The sequence below is a fragment of the Neofelis nebulosa genome, chromosome 13, assembly GCF_028018385.1.
Source record: "Neofelis nebulosa isolate mNeoNeb1 chromosome 13, mNeoNeb1.pri, whole genome shotgun sequence".
In the NCBI taxonomy this organism is placed as follows: Eukaryota; Metazoa; Chordata; class Mammalia; order Carnivora; family Felidae; genus Neofelis; species Neofelis nebulosa.
Window position 1 is genome coordinate 62,558,923 of NC_080794.1, and position 21,590 is coordinate 62,580,512.

Below are 21,590 nucleotides of genomic sequence, written 5' to 3' on the forward strand. Positions count from 1 at the left end.
TGAGCTGGGTAACCAGAAGTCTTCTATGAAATTAAGCTAACAAACATGATCTCTGCCCATATGTCATTCTGAATGACATATTACATTATCTTATAATTAATACATTAACAGTGTAAGAAGAAGATTTATTGTAAATTCACAGGAGGGAAAGCTAACCCAACTTAAAGGTGGTAGAGTCTGTAAGGAAGTCACTTAACCTCTCTGAGACTTCATTATAAAACATAAAATAAATAGCAGAGGTGAGATAAATACCTTATGCCTTAGAGAACTGTTGTGTTCTCATTTAAAATAGGCTCTTTGTAATAATGCATGTTTCATAAAATGCTTATATGTACCTAGCATTGTGGTAGGTATTTAAAAAATTTTTTTGAGTACAGTTGACACACAATGTTACAGTAGTTTCAGGTGTACAATGTAAGTAATTCAACAAGTTTATACATTATGTTATTTTCACAAGTGAAGCTACCATCTGTCCCCATACATCACTATTACAGTATCACTGACCATATTCCTCATGCTGTTGTGCTATGATTTTATACAAATTATCTCATTTAATTCTCACAACACAATAATTATTTTATCTATATAAATGATGTATTAATTATTTATAATAGATGTGAAATGCAGGTTTCTTAAATTTTCATATTTGTGAATATATATTTCAAATATTTACAGCATATATGAAATAATATATTATTATTTCACCAATTTTATAAAAAGAGAAACACGGGGCGCCTGGGTGGCTCAGTCGGTTGAGCGACCGACTTTGGCTCAGGCCATGATCTTCCGGTTCATGGGTTCAGGCCCCACGTCGGGCTCTGTGCTGACAGCTCAGAGCCTGGAGCCTGCTTAGGATTCTGTGTCTCCCTCCCTCTCTGCCACCCCCCCCCCGCCCCCACACTCTGTCTCTCCTTCAAAAATAAATAAACATTAAAAAAAATTTAAAAAAAGAGAAATAGATTTAGGGACAATAAATATCCTGCTCCAATCTACACAGCTAGTAAAAGGTAGAGCCACCCTTTGAACCAGGCTTAAAAGCCTCAGGTTGTAAGCACTACATCATACCTATTACATGAATGTTAAAAATTGAAAATACTGCTAGATAAAGCATTCGGTAAGTATTTGTTAAATAAACATGTACCTCTGAGCAGGTGTAAAAGATAAAGGAGACACTATACAGTCTCAAAGAAGTCATCTTCCATCAGCAGGCCCTCAAAAGACAAACAAAAAAGAGGTGTAGGGTGGTACCAACAAAAGTGGCAAAAATAACCTGGCATCCGGTGCTATTTTACCAAAGTTGCACTTTAACCACTGACTTGTTCTGTGATTTGAAAATAATCATTTTATTTACTTTGGCTTCTAATAGTAACCTGATAATAAATTCAAAGTCTTCCTTTATAAGTCTACTCTGAGAAATAGACAGTAATAGAGTATGTGGTAACTTTTATGATGTTACCTGCTCTTCTTAATTCATTCAAACATTTTAAAAGTCCTAAAAATTGAATGTAGAGATGTCTGTGACTTTTAATAAATCCAATTACAACTGACTCTTATTTTTGCCAATTCTGTATGTACAAATTTGTCCACTTGCTAAAAAATGTATTTGTATCCCTAAAGTCGATACTCATGTTGCTCTTGTGGTCATTGGCAAACAAGTGCAAAACCACAAAAAAATGGATGTCCGACTCCCATGTTCCCAATGGAAGCCAGACAAGATGATGTCTTCTTGTTTCAGCTTTTAAACTGTAAGCAAGTATACTTTTCCTAGCCTATTTGATGCTACATTTTCACATTATTGTGCCTTTTATTGATGATTTTACCATTTAAGATGGCTCCCAAGCATAGTGCTTAAGTGCTCTTTATTGTTCCGAAGTGCAAGAACTCTGTGATGTGCCTTTCAGAGGAAATAGGTGTAGTAGATGAGCTTCCTTCAGGCATGAGTTCTGGTGCTGCTGGCCTTGAGTTCAGTGATAGTGAATCAATAACAGAGTACCTCCAGAAAAGGGACCCACTCCAAATAGAGCTAAAATAATATCTATTGTATGTGGCAAAGCTATGGAAAAAATGGAAAAGCAGCTAAATTTGTGGATTCATGATATGATCAGTTAAAAAGAAAAGAAAAAAGAAAAGAAAAAAGGAAAGGAAAGGAAAGGAAAGGAAAGGAAAGGAAAGGAAAGGAAAGGAAAGGAAAGGAAAGGAAAGGAAAGAAAGCATAGAAGACAGCATCATTGTGAGGCTGAAAGCCAAAGAAATTTGCAGTCACATTACCCAGGGTCAGGAAGATGTTACATCCTTCTCAGCTAGTAGAACATAACTACTACAGTAGTTTATTAAAAAGAGAAACAAATATAAAGAAAGAAATCCTTTTTTATTGATACACTTTTCAAACATCATCTCTATTTTCCAAAAGAATACTGAAGCAACAAAAGGAGAAATGTCTACAGAAGGAATTTACAAGGCAAAGAAAAAAAGGGAAAGCCACACTGGATTGCCCTCGGAATAAAGAAAGTTATTCTAAACTTGAAGAAAGAGGCAAGATACTCATTTTTGCATGGCTTAATTAAAATGTAACACATTCCATATCAGGTGAATACCACAGACAGGTAATTATTACTACAAGTGTCTTCATTTTGATAGTTCTCCATACGAAACCAACTCAGCCTACTGAAAGGTTGGGCATTTACAGTCAGAGATCTTGGTTCAAATATCTGTTATATTCTGACCTATATGCCTATGGACAACTCAACACTTCTTAGCCTCACCTCTAAAAAGAGGAAATAGTATCACATAGCTTGCTTGAAAAATTAAATGAGATAATCAATGGTAAGCAGTCAACACATCATAAAGATTTAGTAATGTCAGTAGATCATTGTTATTATTTTTTATTCCTCTGTTAAAATGATGGATATTGGAAATTCCATACAGCTGAACCCAACATTATTGTACAGCCCAATGTCTAGTATTAAATAAACAGTGAAGACAATATTTCTGTCTAGTAACTATATATTTTGGCTGACAAGTCAAAATGTTTTTCCCCTATGGTTTAATCTCTGCTATGGTTTGACTACGAATTTGGGGTAGGATATTATAATTAGAACCTCTCCAAATTCTGACAATTTCAGTAGCTATCTCTCATGAAATCATTAGCCAAGATAGTATTATGTTTATTTTAGGTGGCAACTTTCCAATGTACTAAGTATATGAAATATTGAGAAATTGTCCAACCATCGGACAATTGAAAGATCTTGTGTGCAATCAAATCCACATTTATACAACCTGGTTTTGCATAACATATTACTTGTCAAATAATCAGATTCTCACACTGCCTAAGCTACTCCCTGTTTTCCTCAACAATTTAACTCTTTCATGCTCACCATCTGCCCTCTCATCCCCAAATTACTACCTTTGTGTATTTCTTTTTTTTTTTTTCAACGTTGTTTTTTTTTTTTTTTATTTATTTTTGGGACAGAGAGAGACAGAGCATGAACGGGGGAGGGGCAGAGAGAGAGGGAGACACAGAATCGGAAACAGGCTCCAGGCTCCGAGCCATCAGCCCAGAGCCTGACGCGGGGCTCGAACTCACGGACCGCGAGATCGTGACCTGGCTGAAGTCGGACGCTTAACCGACTGCGCCACCCAGGCGCCCCTCCTTGTGTATTTCTTAATCCCTATTCCCAAAGTTCCTATCCAGTGTTCCTCTTCCTAGATGTCTGAATCAGTGTGATGTAAATGGGAAGAACATGAACTTGGGAAACAAAATACTGAGTTTAACTCTGGCTTTACCACATGCTACCAAGTCCCTTAACATTCTCATCCAGAAAATGAGGCTTATACCCTCACAGGGTTAGTGTGAGAGTCATTGAAATAACATATATGAAAGGATAGCATAGTATTCAATTTACTGATGGGTTCAAGAAATGTTCATTCCTCTGGTTCCATGAGGAGATACAAACAGTCTTTAGGTAAAAGAACTCTCGACTACGGAAAGTTTAAAAGTCCATTTCCAATACTGACATCTTTAAAAAAAATTTTTTTTAACGTTTATTTATTTTGAGGGTGCCTGGGTGGCTCAGTCAGTTGAGCTTCCTACTTCAGCTCAGGTCATGATCTCGTGGTTAGTGAGTTCGATCCCTGCGTCGGGCTTTGTGCTGACAGCTTGGAGCCTGGAGCCTGCTCCAGATTCTCTATCTCCCTCTCTCTCTGTCCCTCCCCTGCTCATGCTCTGTCTCTCTCCCTCTCAAAAATAAATAAACATTAAAAAAAATTTTAAGAGACAGAGAGAGTGCAAGTGGGGAAGAGGCAGAGAGAGAAGAAGACTGCAAGATCATGGGGCTCGAACTCACAAACTGCAAGATCATGACCTGAGCTGAAGTTGGACACTTAACCGACTGAGCCACCCAAGCACCCCTGACATCTCTTTTAATTTCTTGTCCACTATTGTCACCTGCATAGTGGCTATTTCTACCCCTATATCCTTCTCCCCTCCCAACTAATATATCTAAAACCAGTTTGTCTTCTTGAATATCGTGTGTCTACCACTATTATTGTTTCTTCCTTACTGCTCTTTTTAAAAAGCCAATCCTATCCTTGCATTCACACATTCTTTTCTATTTTCCCTAATGTCTCCTTAACTAATACATGAATCCTAGATTAAATAACATCTTCCTCACTGGCCTCATTAATTTTGTACTTATCTGAAATCACTGCTTCTAAATTATAAATGCAAGAAAATGCCTCTTCTGTTTTTCCCCTCAAAAATTAGGTTTTGTTTCATCTTGATCAATATACATTTCAAAATATTTTTCAAGAAAAAGGTGCGGCCCCCATTAGCAATTCAGGTAACGAGATAAAAGGTCACCTGTCATAAAAAAAAAAAAAGAAAAGAAAATTCCCATTGATCTGAATAATGTCATCTAAAGCTCTCTTTCAACTGATATGGAATGCGCCCACAAAAATGCTCTCTTGTAAAGAACCTGGGGCAGTGAGGAGAGATGGATGTAAAGTTGCCAAGTTACAAGATATTTAAGTTAACCAGAAAACAACAATAAAAACAGATGAAAGAGCTGAGACCTGGGTGGGGCAGCTGGGATGCCCTATGGAGAAAGTTTTCTCAGTGAACTCAATAGATTCCCAGCACTTTTAACACACACATACAGGCAAATAAATTCCTGGCTCGGTTTTTAGGGTAGTCATTGAACACCTGATATTTAAAAGCAAAGGAAATAAATCTTATTAATTCCCAAAAAGAAGGAATAAAAGAAAGTCAAGAATCAGGGAGAAAGAGTGTTTAAGCATCTAAAAACAGCTGTGGCCAATGTCAGAGTTGCCAATAACCAATCAGTCAAAGGCCAAGACAAAATCATGGTAAAGGAAATTCACTATGCATTCCAGGTAATATTATAATCCTAATAAAAAATAAATTAGGAATAGGTAACTTGTAGTTACAATTCTATTCCATTCCATTTTAATCCAAAATATCTTTCACTTTTTTTACCTTTAATTCAACCAATACTGTTATATTTTAATAGTTAATTATTTAAGGGCAAAAAACTCTAAGTCTAGAGTCTGGATTATGTGGCTAACTACTTGAATTACTTGCTGTAAAGAAACCATGAAGAACAGTTGCCAAAAAACTTGAGTTGGGAACCACTCTGTTGGGTAACCTTGAGGTAAGTCACTCAAACTCTTTGAGACTTGTTTCCACTCAACAAATAGTATTCCTACAACCAATATTTACTGGCTCCTACTGGGTACCAGATAATATGTTAAACAATGGTTCTTGTCATAAAAGCACTTATAGGAACATGGTAGTTTAGAAAACATGTCAAATGTGTCTTTCAGCTCAAAATTTAATTAAAATCTGTTCATCTATATTCTAAAATAAAGCAAGGTTCTGGGGCCCTAGCAACAGGGACACTGAAGAGATTATAAGCTTCCATGGATATGCTTAAAAGATTCTGTTCTGGTGATAGGAAAGATACTCTATTCTTCTAAAACATGCAATCACTTCACATTATCTACACATACATATAAAACACCTTAGCTTGTTCTTCAGAACTTTTCACAATATACCCCAACATAACTTTCTAAATTCTTTCCTACCGTTTCTCAACTCAAATCCAATGCCCCAGTCATACTATCTCTACAATTGATCATCCATATTCCCTCCTCTACTTTTTTCTCATACCATTTGCTAACACGGAATGACTTTCCTAGCCTTTATCTATCAAATGTATATCCATTTTTCAAATGTCTATTTCATTCACCCATTCACTCAAAATTTAGCATCTACAACACGTAGGCTCTGAGAATACAACACAGAGCAAAACACAGTCCCTTATATTCAAATGGGAAATGGCAGACACTAAAGGGATAAACAAAAAAATATAAAATATAGAGAGAAATAAGGCAGAAGAAGGGAGCTAGAGAGTGTTGAGGTCAGAGTGAGGACTGGTGTTCTACGTAAATAGCCAGGAGATGTCTCCCTGACATTTGAACAAAGACTGGAAGGAAGTGAGAGACAAGTCACACAGTCATCTGAGGGAAGAAATTTATAAGCAGAAAAATAGCTAATGCAAAAACCTTTACATAAAAGCATACTCTACATTTTCGAGGAAGAGCAAGGAGGTCAGTGAGGGTGACAAATGGGAGGGTAAGACAAAGGTGAGAGAGGGAGCAAGCAGTAGCCACGGTGGGCTGGGTGGCAGATGGCAGACCACAGGGCCTTCTAGGCCACTATAAGAACTGTGGCTCTGAGAAACAGGAAGCCAGTGGCAAGTTTTGAGCAGAGGAGTTGCAGGCTCTGACTTAGGTTTACAAGGATCCATGTTTTTATGCCAGTGAAAGTAAAGGATAAAAGAGGGAGACAGAAGTATTGTACATTTTGAGAGAAGAGAAAGTGGGGAGAAAAGGAGAATAAATAGACAAGAAAAACAGTAAGACTGCTGACCACGACTAAGGCCTATTTCAAGTGACTGAAATCACGAAATTAAAGTGAGCCTGGTTAGGAAGGTGGCATATTTTTCTCTAGCCACATAAAACTGCTTGAGAGCAGTTCTGAAGCAGGCATGAACTGCTTCAGAACTAAAGCTGCACCCAGACAACTCCACTCTCTCCAAAACTCTCCCTGACCATTCAGGTTTCAACCTCTAATTTCATCGGTTCTACAAATATTTCTCTAAGGACATACAGCACTGACTTCTTTCCACTCATGTATAAAGAAACCAACTGCATCTTTTATCAATTGCTTCGTTTAACTTTATCTTGCCTCCCCAACCAGATTTTAACTTTCTTAAAGACAGAGATAATATATTAGTGCATATTCCTAAATACAGGATAGACTCATACGTAAAGGAAGGTTACTTTTTAAAAATAAATGTGAAAAATGGCAAAAATATATTTTACTACATAAAATTGTTTAGTGTTCCCTTGTGCTTTAGAGAACTAGAATAGTCCCTTTCCCCTTTAGCTTTCCACCTTCCTTAGAACTATTCTATAATTTAAATAGTTGTTTTTTCATAGTAACTGGTTTCTTTTTTTTTAAATACAACTTCTTCAGTAATAACTCTCTAAAAGGGCCAAAATAAGACATTTTAAAATATAAAATGTTAATGTATTCCAGAACACAGGCATGAGATTATGTTGCTGCCAATCATTTACTGAGGAGATCTAAGGGGAAGCTGAGGCAATGATGGTTTTATTTCCAAGCCGCAGCCCAGCTCTGTGTTGAATCACTGAAGCAAAGTAAGATATAATTCAATTAATTCATTTTCATTGAGTACCTAATATGGAAAAATACTGTGCTAGATCTGTGGAGGACATAATGAAGAATAAGAAAAGCCCTGCAGTTGAAAAACTTATTATACAAGAAAGGACTCACAAGGAAGAGTAGAACAATGTGTGTAAAGGAGAGCCAAAGTGCTAAAGGGAAGGAATAACATCCCTCTTCCTTACAGGTATTCTCAATGGTGATAGCCAAGTGTGGAGTAAATTAAAATGTGATGTAGGAGTCAAAAAATCTTCATACTATCTTGGTTAAAATCCTGGTTATCCTTCTTTAGAGCTGTTTGACTTTGGACAAATTATTTAACTTCTCGGAGCCTTAGTTTACAACAGGGATAATAGTTGAATTAGGAATTGCTATAGTTAACCAATATCCAGTTTTCTAGTTCTGGGTATACAGGAGGATTAGACATTCTTGTGCTCTCTTTGATCTCTCTGACCTCAAGATTTGCCTCAAGATTTGCCATCCAGTTATTCAGCAGTAAAAATTTAGGCTATAAGACTGCTTAACTCTGAAATTTGTGCTAAAATAGAAGAAATTGCAAGGAACACAAAGCAGAGACTAACTGCCTGGAAATGCTGGGTAAGGCTTCACAAAAGACCCACCTTTTGAGCTGAGTCTTAAAGGATGAGGAGAGCCAGAGAGGGCTGCATATACAATCACATAAAAATACAATAGTCATATTCTGGAAAAGACAAGTTGTTCAGACATATAGAATGTCCTATAATTTTACAGTGGGATTTGTTAAAATTGAACATAGTTGTCCTCTTGGACATCAAAGCTTTGGAATGACCCTGTCCCCTCTCTGTCACAGGCTAGCTCCCTTAAAAAACTCATATAACTGCGATTCATTAAACCTTGCAACCTTTCTTCTGAATATATTTCTATTTTTATTCTTCACTACCTCTTCAGTTAATAAGTCCCATAAGTTATATAAAAGAGTTCTTCCTATTATTATATTCATGCTTCCATCAATGGAAGAAGTTTTAATGATGGCCCCCTTATGCTACAGTCCTGGGATACAGTGACTAAGAACCATTCTCATTTTGTCTATACTCTGGGTACTTAGACATTTTGGTTATGCTCCCTCTCAGCTTCATATGTCAGTTCTTCCTTTATAAAAAGGGTCTCAGTTTTGTTCGGGACCTGACAGCTATGTATCAGGGGAAGCTGATTCCTTCCCAACGTTAGGTAAGTAGATCTTGACTACTTAATCATAGTAATTCCAATTTCTTCACCAGTGATTGGTTTGGGAATAGCCATTGAAATAAAAATGGAAGTCTAATGGGGGGATTCTGGGAAAGATTTCTTCACTTTTCAAAGATACACCCTGTATATTTATTCCTGAATATATTGATCACCACCACCTCTCCCTCTCTTCTGTTATTTTAGTTGACCTTTCTAATTCTATCACTTCGAAGTTTGGTGAACAAAACAATTACACATGGTACTCTGGGCACCTGTTTTGCCCAAGGATAAAATAGTGTTTTCCAGAAAGTTATCAATATGCACCTTTTGCCACAGCAACCCCATCATGAAACAGTATTCCATAGCTCTTAATTTCTATGCTTATGGCCACATATACTGATATTTACTGATTTTCTTTGTTTCTGTCAGAATGCTGCAGAAATTAAGCCTGCAAGCTCTGGGGTCAGACTACTTGGATTAAAACTCTGAATTCACTGTTTCTAGCCATAATTTGAACAAATTTTTAACTTCTTTAACGTTGGGTTCCTCACAGTTAAATGTGGAGATTAATAATCCTACCTCGTAAGATTGTTTTGAAAATAAAATAAGGTAACACCTACGAAGCAGTAGACAAAGAGTCCACTACATAGTTGGCACCCAGCAAGTATTAGCAATTACTATTGCTATTATTATTGTTAGGCTCATTTCTGATATATCCCCCTTCTGGTTTATATTTCAATATCTGGACAAACTTAATTCAACCTATCTCTTTGAAGAGTCATTATATGTTCTTCTTTTCAGATTAATTTTAAAATTATTATGTTCTGGGGCACCTGGTTGGCTCAGTTGGTTGGGCATCCAACTTCAGCTCAGGTCATGATCTCGCAGTTTTTGAGTTCGAGCCCCACATCAGGCTCCGTACTGACAGCTCAGAGCCTGGAGCCTGCTTCACATTCTGTGTCTCCCTCTCTCTCTCTCTGCCCCTCCCCTGCTTGTTCTCTCTCTCTCTCTCTCTCTCTCTCTCTCTCTCAAAAATAAACATTAAACAGAAATAAATTAAAAAATAAAATAAAATTATGTTCTTTTCAGATTAATTTTAAAATTATTAAATCTGAGTCCTCTTTTGGATCCATGGAAACTCTAATATTAATACTTCCCTTTAAGATAAATATTCATTTCTACTAATCAAAAGACACCACAAAGAAAACAGACAAGCCACAGACTGAAAAAAAATATTTGCAACACATGTATTGAACAATGGACCCATATCCAGAACAAATAAGGAGTTCCTAAAAACATCAGTGATAAAAAGTCAAATAATCCCTCTACCAAAGAAAAACCAGGCAGAACACTTTGACAGACACTGCACAGAATAAAACCTACAAATGGTCAATGACAAATGCTTATCACTGGTCACCAGGAAAGTACATATTAAAACCATAATAATATTAATTGCAATACTGTATCCCAGACTGGATCCTGGAACCAAAAAAAAGGGGGGGGGGGACATTAGTGGAAAACTAAGGAAATCCAAGTAAAAACTGTGAATTATAAAAACTGTGAATTAGTTAATAGTATTGTAACATTGACAATCTCTTATTTTGATCAATGTACCAGGGTATATAAGATGTTAACATTTAAGGAAATTAGGTGAAGGGTTTCTAAGAACCTTCAAATCCAAACTTTCATACATTTCAAAACTTCTATAAATCCAAAATTATTTGAAAATAAGTTGAGAAAAATTAGATGTTTCTCCATACCCACTAGAATTGGTAAAATGAAAAAGAATTAAAGTTGGAGAGGATGTGAGACAATTTCTCATATATTATTGGTGGGAGTGTAAGGTGGTAGATAGAACCACTTTGAAAAATAGTGTGGCAGTTTGTTAAAATATTAAACATATATCTATCTACCCTATGACTCAGGAATTCCACTCCTATATATTTATATGAGAAAAAGGAAAATGTATGTCTAAAAAAAGCCTTGCACACAAACGTTCATATTAACTTTATTCATAACAACCAAAGACTGGCAACAACCCAGATGTCCATCAACAGGATAATAGATAAAGAAGCTGTGGTATATTCACATAATGGAATAGTACTCAGCAACAAAAAAGAGGGCAAATTACTGATATAAAAAACAACACGAGTAAATCTCAAAAACGCTGCGCTAAGTGAAAGAAGCCAGACACAAAAATGTACATGCTGCATAATTCTACTGCTATGAAATCCAAGAATAGTCAGATTCAATCTGCAGTGATAGAAATAAGACCACTGGTTATTTGAGGGTGCGGCAGGATAAGGACAGCCTGGAGGGGCATAAGGAAGCTTTCTGGGGGTGATGGAAATATACTGGGTACTGACAGAGATGGGGTTACACAAGGGTATGCATTTGTGAAAACTGATAAAACTGTTATTGTAAGATCTCTGTACTTTATTCTACGTAAATTATACCTCAATAAAACAATTTTTAAAATAACCTAAGTATGCATTATTCCTTCTTTTTGTTCCTTGTTCTTAAATAAAGTCCCCACTTCACTCAAAACAGACTCTTCCCGGGGCGCCTGGGTGGCGCAGTCGGTTAAGCGTCCGACTTCGGCCAGGTCACGATCTCGCGGTCCGTGAGTTCGAGCCCCGCGTCGGGCTCAGGGCCGATGGCTCCGAGCCTGGAGCCTGTTTCCGATTCTGTGTCTCCCTCTCTATGCCCCTCCCCCGTTCATGCTCTGTCTCTCTCTGTCCCAAAAATAAATTAAAAAAAAAAAACAAAAAAACAAAAAAACAGACTCTTCCCACTCCTAAATCAGTGCAACAACTACATTTCAAGGCTTTTGATTAGAAATCTTGTTATAGATTTTTGAAAATCTAATTGGATCATATCTACTAGTTCCCCTCAAAATAGCCAGCAACTTAACAATCAGAAGACTGAGGAAGTATAGTACTTCTAACCTTTGTATTTTATACTTTGGCACATTTTTCACACACAATTTAAGAATATACAAATAGCCTTCTTATCTGAAGGAATCCTAAGTGTTTTACAAACCTTCAAAACAGATTTTTAAACTATCTAATATTTTATAGGAGGAACATTTCATGCACACTAAAGTGCAGCGACATCTGGCCTGCAACATGGCAGCTGTTTAACAGCCATGACACCTCACAAAAGTTTAGGACAGGAAGCAAAGAATTCTACAGCCAACTGAGGCGAAGACGAAGAAGGCTGCAGAAGCAGGAGGCTGCAATGGCTTGGGCTGGAGCACAGCCAGCACGATGTGGTTAACACCTCTGTCATAATGAAAAGCACAAGTGTCATTAGTGGTCAGAGCCTCATCTCACAGAGGGCACGTTCCACAGCACAGTACCTTTCTTTTCCTTCCATCAGGAGCACTGGTTTATTTCTAATACAACAGGAAAAACGTTTCCACTAGCTATGCCCAAACCATTCCATTTTGAGGTCTCCTTTCCAGGTACAATGTTGCACATGAGCTTAGCTGTGCAGAAATTTTACAAAGTCTTTATCCTGTATCTAAGGTAAGGCCAACATTTAGTTTGATGTATTTCATCACAAGCAAATAGAACAGAGAAAGCTGTGATGTGTGTTATGGGAGTACAGACAAACACATTGCCATCTCTCTTCTCTTCTTTTAGGAACTTTTTGAAAACTTTTGTTTTGCCAAATCAAAGGAGAAATTTTTGAGTGTTTTTCTTCCCCCTGTGATAGCCTTCAAGTATCTACCCAGTGGAAAGCTCGGTTAGTTTTTGTTTAGCCTAGAGGAGAATTCTAGATGCAGAAGAGAGGAAAGACCACAGATCTCTTCACGTGCTTTTGGCCAGTACTATCCTATGAATGCTTCTTGTAAGAAGGGTATGAACACGCCTGTAAATAATCATCACACCTTGGCCTCAGTTCCTTGGAAACACAGATCCTCCTTCATTTAACTCCAAATAGTTCTGGATTCTAGACTCAAATCATTTTTTCCATACACAACTGAACCAAATCACTCAGCCTTCCAGCAACTCCCCATCACTTCTCAGGATTACGTATAAGGATTTGTGCTTTTAATTTCAACGCTTCCTGCTTGATAATCATGCACTCACTATTTGAAAGGCCAGTTGAAGATAACCCAGTGCCCAGAGTTCCATCCTACAATAAGAGGTCCACTCATGCAAAAAGTACATTCTTTCCTTTTACAATCAATATAAGGCTATAGCAACAACTCCTGGATACCAGAGGATACAAAAGGGATTCCAACTTGTAAATTAATTCATCATTATCAAAGAACAAGGAAAGAACTTGTCCTTGAACTTTCCTGCTTCCATTCTACCCAAACAGCAAGGCAGGTCAAAGATAGAATTAACTGAGATAGAAGTAACTGAGGCTAGAATTAGATCTATTATTGCTTGAATCTGAGTATCACAGGTGTATGTGGGAGGTGGGGGTGGGGACAGTGTGGAGGATATGTGGGATAGTGGGGGGGGATGACTGAGGTTGGGGGAAAAGGAGAGACATAGTTACAGTTAAATTCTGTACCATCAGTGGAAACAATATACAAGTCAATATTCACTGTTCCCATGCTATGCCCAAAGTACTCTGCAAGTAGTGGACAGAGGGAGAGGGAGAGGGAGAGAGACAGAGAGAGAAGAGATAGATTACAAAGATACAGCTCACCATAGTGGGCAGTAAATACACAGAGGGAAAAATGACTTGTGCAAACAATGGTATAGCAATTTGGTTTGGAGACTGAGATGCAACAAACATTTGTAGACAATGATTAGGTGCCACATCTATGCCTGGAGAGTCTGCATATCTTTCTTTAATCTTCTTAACATCCTTGTAAACAGAACAGTATACTCTATCTTTTATACATAAGGAAAAGAAGGTTGGGCAGACAAAGTGACTTGTTCAAAGTCACCCAGATGATGACTAGCAGAGGTAAATCCTCTGTGTTCAAATCTCTTGGTTCTCCATCTATATATCATGCTGCCTTTTCATGCTGCCACTCTGTACTGATATAATATCATTGGAAATGAAATGTGAGCTAGGATTTGAAAGATGTGCACATTTCACCGAGGAATGGAATGGGGAGGGCATTTCAGGTAAGCAGACTCTGACTGCCATGATTTGCAAGAGGCAAAGCCCAAATAAAAGGTACTTTAGAGGGTTAAAAGAAGCTTGCTTTGGAAAAAGAGGATTATATAGAAAAGAAGAGGGAACTGACACTCCAAAGACAAGCCTGGGCCAAATCATGGAAGGATTGTACCATTAATCTTAAGAGTTTTGCCTTATCCTCTTTATAGTGGGGAGCCACTATAGTTTATTGAATGACATTATGGGATTCACTTTTTTTTTTTTAAGAAATGTCATCTGGCATGGGGTATAATAGATAGATTAGCAGAGAAAGAATAAAGCAGAGATAGTCATTGTAACAGTGTAAATGTGGAGTGGTAAACTAAGATAGAAGGGACAGGAAGAGAAATATGAAAACAATTTTTAGCACATGGTGGACAGTAATAGGTAAATATTTACAGAAAGACAGCAGGAAAAAAAAGCAGTGCAAGGAGAAAGTCATGAACACTTGTTAACTCACTGCTATGGAAAACAAGAGAAAAGGTGTATTAAATGTCACTCTAAGATAAGGCCCAGACAACCCTAACAATGGTAGTATTATTAGTATAAATAAGAAATTTAGGAGATAGGAACCAAATTTAAGAAAGAAAAATGACAGGTTAAAATACACTGAATTTGAGATTTCAAGACACCACAGGAAAATGTCTGGTGGAGAGAGAAAAGGCTTCAGATTTAGATTTGACCATCTTCTGCATTGAGGTGGAACCAAAGTAGGAAACAAAATCACCAAGGAAAATTTCATAGAATGACAAAAGCTAAAGACTAAGAACTAGACTTAAACACACACACACACACACACACACACACACACACACGTGTACATACACACATTCAGAGGTGCAAAACAGTATCAAATGTTGCACACAGATCAAGGAAACTAAGGCTTGGAAAAAAAACAACTGGATTTGGCAATTAGGAGGTCATGGTGATCTTCAAGAGTTCTGGTTCAGGCAAGAAATCAGAGAAAAGGATAGATTTCAGACAACTAATGAGAGTATGGACTAAAAGTAGAGGCTATGAGACAGACAACACATTTGAAAAAATTGGCAGTGAACAAAGAAAGAAATAGGACTTTATATTATGTGCTAATCTTAAGGTACCTGAGAGAACTTTAACTTTCTCAGTCCATTATTTTAATTTTTATTTTTATAATAAAATTATATTATGAAGTACCACTATGCTAGAATATGAATCAGGCCATACTACAGGTCAAATCCTGTCCCCTGTGTGCATGGTGTTATATAGGATATCAGTCTCAATACACCAGAGAAAGAATATGAGCATTATCCTTGTCCACTCTACTCTTATCTGTGTTATTACAAGGTTGAACTATAATTTGAATTTATAACATTAATGTTGCTTCATTGGGACTTTAATACTCTTATTATTTGAAATAAATCACCCTATTTCTCTAATCACCCTCTATTGACAACTTTACTAATTTGGTGAGATGATGATGTTGGACTGTGAAAACCATATTGAAATAAGATTTATGTTTAAGTCCAGATGTTTAGACATATTAAACCACTGTGGAGACGGAGGATTTATTTTCTCTCACTATAGGTCGGAGCATATGGCTTAGAGAACACTTAAGAGAAGTGGGCTAATGCACTCATATTTCACTACTGGAACCTTTGGTTCGAATTTGAGTAAATTTACCAATGAAGTAAGTTTGATGGCCTTATACAAAACTCTAGTCGACATTCTTCACATCAAGGTCTCCACCTATCTACTTCCATGGGAAGATCTAGTGCTATCAATAAGGATTTTATCAATACACAGCCATTTAAACAACTCAGACCTTGGTTATATGAATTCCAAATTAGTAAAAGTAATAAAGACACAATAGACCAGATCTTTACATCTTCCCTTTCAATGGAAAAACTGCTACCAGAATAGGCACTCTGCAGCTGGTCAAGTACCTGGGCAAGGAAGCAGTCATAGCTGAAGGAACATAACCACCCAAATCTCTGAATATTTAGCAAAGGCTTGTTGATGATACAATTGGTGATTTATACTTCCGAATGAAGATCATATTCTAGGTCACAATCTAGGGTCTAGATCATGAAAAAAATGACATAAAGTTAAATCTGAAAATCCTGGAAATTATATTCCATTAAGTTTCAGCTATAATTCATTACTGGAAAACATAGAGAATGGTCCAAATCAAGAGTTAGCAAACCTTTTTCTAGTCAATAAATATTTTAGGCTTTGCAGGTCATGTGGTCTTTGCAGCAGTGATTTAATTCTGCCTTTGTAGTATAAAAGTAGCCATAGGGAATATGTTAAAGAATGAGTGTGGCCATGTTCCAATAAAACTTTATTTACAACAACAGGTAGGAAAAGGAAGTGCTCAAAAACAACAACAACAAAATTCAGTGATGGAGTATTCAGAGGCATATAGGAGCCAACTGAAAGAACTCCCAATGGTCAAGCTAGAAAGAACAATTTGAGCAGTGAAACAGATAAAGTAATACTGGATTAGAAACAAAAGAATAAAATAAATATTAAGTCCATACTGTTATTAATGACTGAATAACTGAATGACTAAATAAATAAATAAATAAATGGAAGAGAAGAGGCAAATCCCTCATGCAGAAGAATACTCCATTCTCAAAAAGATGGATCATCTAAGTATGGGCTGTGCCTAAGGACTTCCTTCCAAAAGTACAGTTTGAAAAGGGGGGAAATAAAGAGTAACTTTATTGTGGAGAAATCTGACAAACACTACCTCAGCCAGGTGATCGAAGCTGACATCAACAGTGATAGGTCATGTTAATAATACATACTGTTGATATGATATAGTGAGAATGGCCCTCTACCTCTGTGGTTTTATTCCCAAAACCTATAACACCGGTCTAATGATGAGAAAAACATCAGGCAACTCCCAATAGAAAGACATTCTATAAAGTACCTGATTAGCACTCCTCAAAACTTGTCAAGGTCATAAAAAACAAAGGGAACTCTGAGAAACTGCCATAACCAAGAGGAATCTAAAAACGGCATGACAACTAAAAGTAATATGGTATCTTGGATGGTATCTTGAACAGAAAAAGAACATATGTAAAAACTAAAGAAATTTAAATAGAGTATGGAATTTTTTAGTTAATTTACAATAATCATTATAGTTATTATAATTATAATAATAATAGATAGCAGGCCAGATTTGGCCAGGACTAGCCTAGGTTAATTGCTGTGTTCACTATAGGTCATGGTGGTCTCCCATAGCACAAAAGAAAACGTAGAAATAGATGACAAAATAAGAGCAGGGTCTTTAGATACTACACAGACTAGCCCTTATTTTACAGCAGAGAAAACAGGAGCAGAGAGGTTAAGCATTTTACACAAGGCCAACCAGCCAGTGTGTGGTAGAACTAAAGCTGGGATTTGGGGGTCTAATTTTCTGGCTGATGCTCTTTATGCTACACTAACTCCTACCCCTCTCCCTTTCCCTGTATACACAACTCCAGGTCACTACAGAAACAAAGAAGCACTTTGGCAATTCATCTGACTTAGGCCCTCCAAAGAAGAAAATCCTACTATGCTTCCTGTTTTCTTCCCAGATGTTTCCCCTAAATTCCTGCAACTGAAAGCTAGAGCTTATGAAGCACCAGGACCCAGAAAGACTGACTCCTCACCGCTTTCCATCTCCTGATCTTGTTTACATGTGTTTGTCTGCAAAAGTTTTAATGGAATAAGAGAAAACGAGCGCTTGAATTTCCCAGTAAAATCTGTGCCGCAGCATGAGTCATTGTTTTCTTTTTTTACACTAGCCAGGGGAAAGCCTTCTGGTTTTAATAACTAATACTGCTGAGTTCAATAAAAAGCACTTAATTTAATTTAATCCAAACCTTGATCAATGCCAGCTTCCCCTGGAATTTTATCTTTGTTTTAATTTGAGTCTCCATGTTCAGAAAAATGAGAGGCCAAGAGGAAAGGAACAGAAGTCAATTAGCTTGTAGGCTTGTTTCTAGGCAAAGGACATGAAAATATAAGATTGACAGGTAAACTCCAAGACTCTAATATTTCTGCCCTGCTAGACAAACTTTTCCTGGCAGAATTAATGTTTTCTTTAGTCCTGAATAAAGAAACTTAACAATTCACAGCCCCATTTGGAAAATGTTTTTTAAATAAAATATCCCAAAGCCAATTAGTATCAGATTTCTATGCTAGAAGTATATTGCCTTTAATGTGTTAATAATCGAGAGATATGCTACTGTAAAATTAGATACAGAAAGCCTCTTGAGTCAGTCTGCTTGAATACTAAAGCAGCAAGACTCAGTGCTTGGGGGACTGTAACAGATATGGCAACTGAAATGGAAATAGAATGAAGCAATCTTGAAGACAGTTTGATAAGCTTTTCTTAAATGGTCCCTTTATTATTGCAATAAAATTCAGTCCTATATCTGAAAACATGCATCATTTTAGAAGAATTGCTACTGATACCACTTCCTTAACTTATACCTGGAAGCTCTAGCCCTGTCAAATATGAATCAAAAACTTTTTTCAAGGGTTGGGGGAATTGTGAAAATTTCCACTTTGGTTCAATTATGCAGTTTTTCAGTGTAAATGCTTTTAGAGATGTTCTGAAGGATCTTAAAAGAGTTCCAAGCACCAGGGCCAGCTTTCAGCCTCCCTCCAGAACATGGTTACTAGCAGCCACATATCCTTGCTACCATCCTGAAGTACTGATTATACAGTGAAACACAGGGACAATGCAGTCAGTCTCTTGTAGGATTCCGAACTTCAGTTCTGTAGCACCTGGGTACTCCACTGGGGTTTCATGTCCAAGCCTGATCCAACTACAATTCACAGACTACAGAATGCTAACCCTGTGAGGAGATCTGGAGAGCATCTAAGCCAGTGATTCACATATGTATGGATTTCATGGACCAGTAACATTTCAAAAAAATAATTAATGAGGGCACCAAAACAGTGTTGTTCATTTTCTCATAGTCATTTGCTTTAGCAAAATGAAGACATTTAACATGGCAACTACCATCAATTACGAGTACTGTTTCATAATGTTATAGACATTTAAATAACAGAAATGTGGGAAAGACATAAGCTGGAACTCAAAAATTAAATAGATGCAGCCTCATTAAAACTCACATTTTTCTTATTTTGTCATTTCATCCTAAGTTGCTAAAAACTTCATCAAAGACTGACATTCATCTATAGACCATTGTTTGGGAAACAACCATTTAGACCAGCCCTTTTACTTTATTGATGAGAACAGTGACTTTCTGAGAAACAAAGAGACTTGCTCAAAGAAATCAAAATGACTGATGGCAAAACTTAGACATGGACCCAGATGTCTAAATTCTGAGTATGTTGCCTTTCCATTCATAGCAGATCACTGCATTTACTCAACATTTTCTAATCTCTGAATACAGGCTTATGGAAAGTTAAAAAAGAGACCTCTCCTTAAGTCAGTGTGGAATAGGGAGGTAGATAGAAGCTTGGAGAAATGATATATAATACCTCTAATTTAGAAAAGAATGCAATGTGCAGGGAGATGCAAGTTGCTATGACAGTTCAAAAAAATAGGAAGAGCCACTTATAGTTCAGGACTTTCTGATATCTTTATAGAAAAGGACACATTTGAGTTGGACCTTAATTTTAAAAGGCAGTAAAGATATTCATAGTCAAGTGAATGGTGTAAGTAAAACTTGGTAGAAAAGTAACTTAAGGTTCTATGATGGAATATTGAATATTTGATTTTGAACAAAGCTTAAGAGTAGATAGGCAAGAGAAAGAAAGATTGTTTGGACATTTCAGTAGATACTGAATGTCAGTCTAAGAAGTTTATACCACTATATCTCCAACTTTACTGTGCATAGGAATCCCCTGAGAAGTTACTAGAACAGATAGTTTTGGGACCAGAGATTCTGATCACAAAGGTCTGGGTGGGGCCCAGGAATTCATTTCCAATAATCTCCTAGGTAATGTTGATGCTGCCTATCTGTGGATCACACTGTGAGTAGCACTGTGACATTTAGACATAAGTGGAAGACAGTCATGGTCGATTGAAATTTTTTGAGCAGTGGAGTGATACACTCTTATTGTCTATTCATTCACTTATTTTGGACAGAAAAAAAATTACCCAAAGATTAATTCTTAATGACAGACCTTTAGATCCTCTCTGTTGAGTGCTGAATCATATAGGAACACATAGGGACATATAGGGACACATGTGCCCAATGTTTATAGCAGTGCTTTCAACAATAGCCAAATTATGGAAAGAGCCTAAATGTCCATCAACTGATGAATGGATAAAGGTATAGTTTATATATATAATGGAATACTATTTGGCAATGAGAAAGAATGAAATCATGCCATTTGCAGCAATGTGGATGGAACTGGAAGGTGTTATGCTAAGTGAAATAAGTCAGTTGAGAAAGACAGATATCATATGTTTCCGCTCATATGTGGATCTTGAGAAACTTAACAGAAGACCATGGGAGAAGGGAAGGGGAGAAAAAAAAGTTACAAACAGAGAAGAAGGGAGGCAAACCATAAGAGACTCTTAAATACAGAAAACAAACTGAGGGCTGATGGGGGGTGGGAGAGAGAGGAAAATGGGTGATGGGGATTGAGTAGGGCACTTGTTGGAATGAGCACTGGGTGTTGTATGTAAGCAATGAACCACGGGAATCTACTCCAAAAACCAAGAGCACACTTTACACACATAGATGTATGTTAGCCAATTTGACAACAAATTAATTTTAAAAAATAATAGGTACTAAATATACATTAATAATGTTTGTATCTCCAAAAGACTAATCCATGCTCATAGTGATTTTAGAAAAAAATATAAAAGTCTAGAAGAAAACATTGAAGGAATAAAGAAAATATACAAATAAAAAAAATAGAATCCTCTCTTTTGTGACCACAGCTGATCTCCCATAAAGAAATAATTCAGGGCGCCTGGGTGGCTCAGTCGGTTAGGCATCCAACTTCGGCTCAGGTCATGACCTCACAGCTCATGAGTTCAAGCCCCACATCGGGCTCTGTGCTAACAGCTCAGAGCCTGGAGCCTGCTTCTCATTCTATGTCTCCCTCTCTCTCTGCCCCTCCCCTGCTTGTGCTCTGTCTCTGTCTCTCAAAAATGAATAAATGTAAAAAAAAAATTTTTTTAAAAAAAGAAAGAATTCAAAACGGAGTGAGATTTGGGGGGGAATGAAATTCTTTACTCTGCTTATAGAGGACATCAAATGATACTTGTCAATACTGAAAGTAACAAACAAAAACATAAAGCAACCATCATTTTGGAAGGCCAAAAGACTAGGAAGGAAAGTAAATGTGTTCATTAGCTACCACTTTGAAAATCGGTAAGCACAAAACATTAAAAAAAGTAAATATAAAACATACTTTTGAAGAAAAGTAACTACAGAATCAGTCTGTTTAGGAATCTTCATCTTCCCTTAGAAGCAGGAATAATGTTAACAATATACCCTCCAAGCTTGGGGAATAAAGCCAACTTATGAAT

At 36.9% G+C, this 21,590-nt stretch overlaps 1 protein-coding gene and 1 long non-coding RNA gene across 4 annotated transcripts in view; one reads left to right on the forward strand and one right to left on the reverse strand.

Annotated features, from left to right (window-relative positions):
* Positions 1-21,590, reverse strand: part of HPSE2 (heparanase 2 (inactive)) — a 688,711-nt gene that overhangs the window by 508,214 nt on the left and 158,907 nt on the right. The window lies entirely within an intron of this gene.
* LOC131493199 (uncharacterized) lies at positions 12,353-17,845 on the forward strand. Its single transcript, XR_009252511.1, has 2 exons — positions 12,353-12,501; positions 17,569-17,845. It is a non-coding gene; the product is annotated as an uncharacterized LOC131493199 (long non-coding RNA).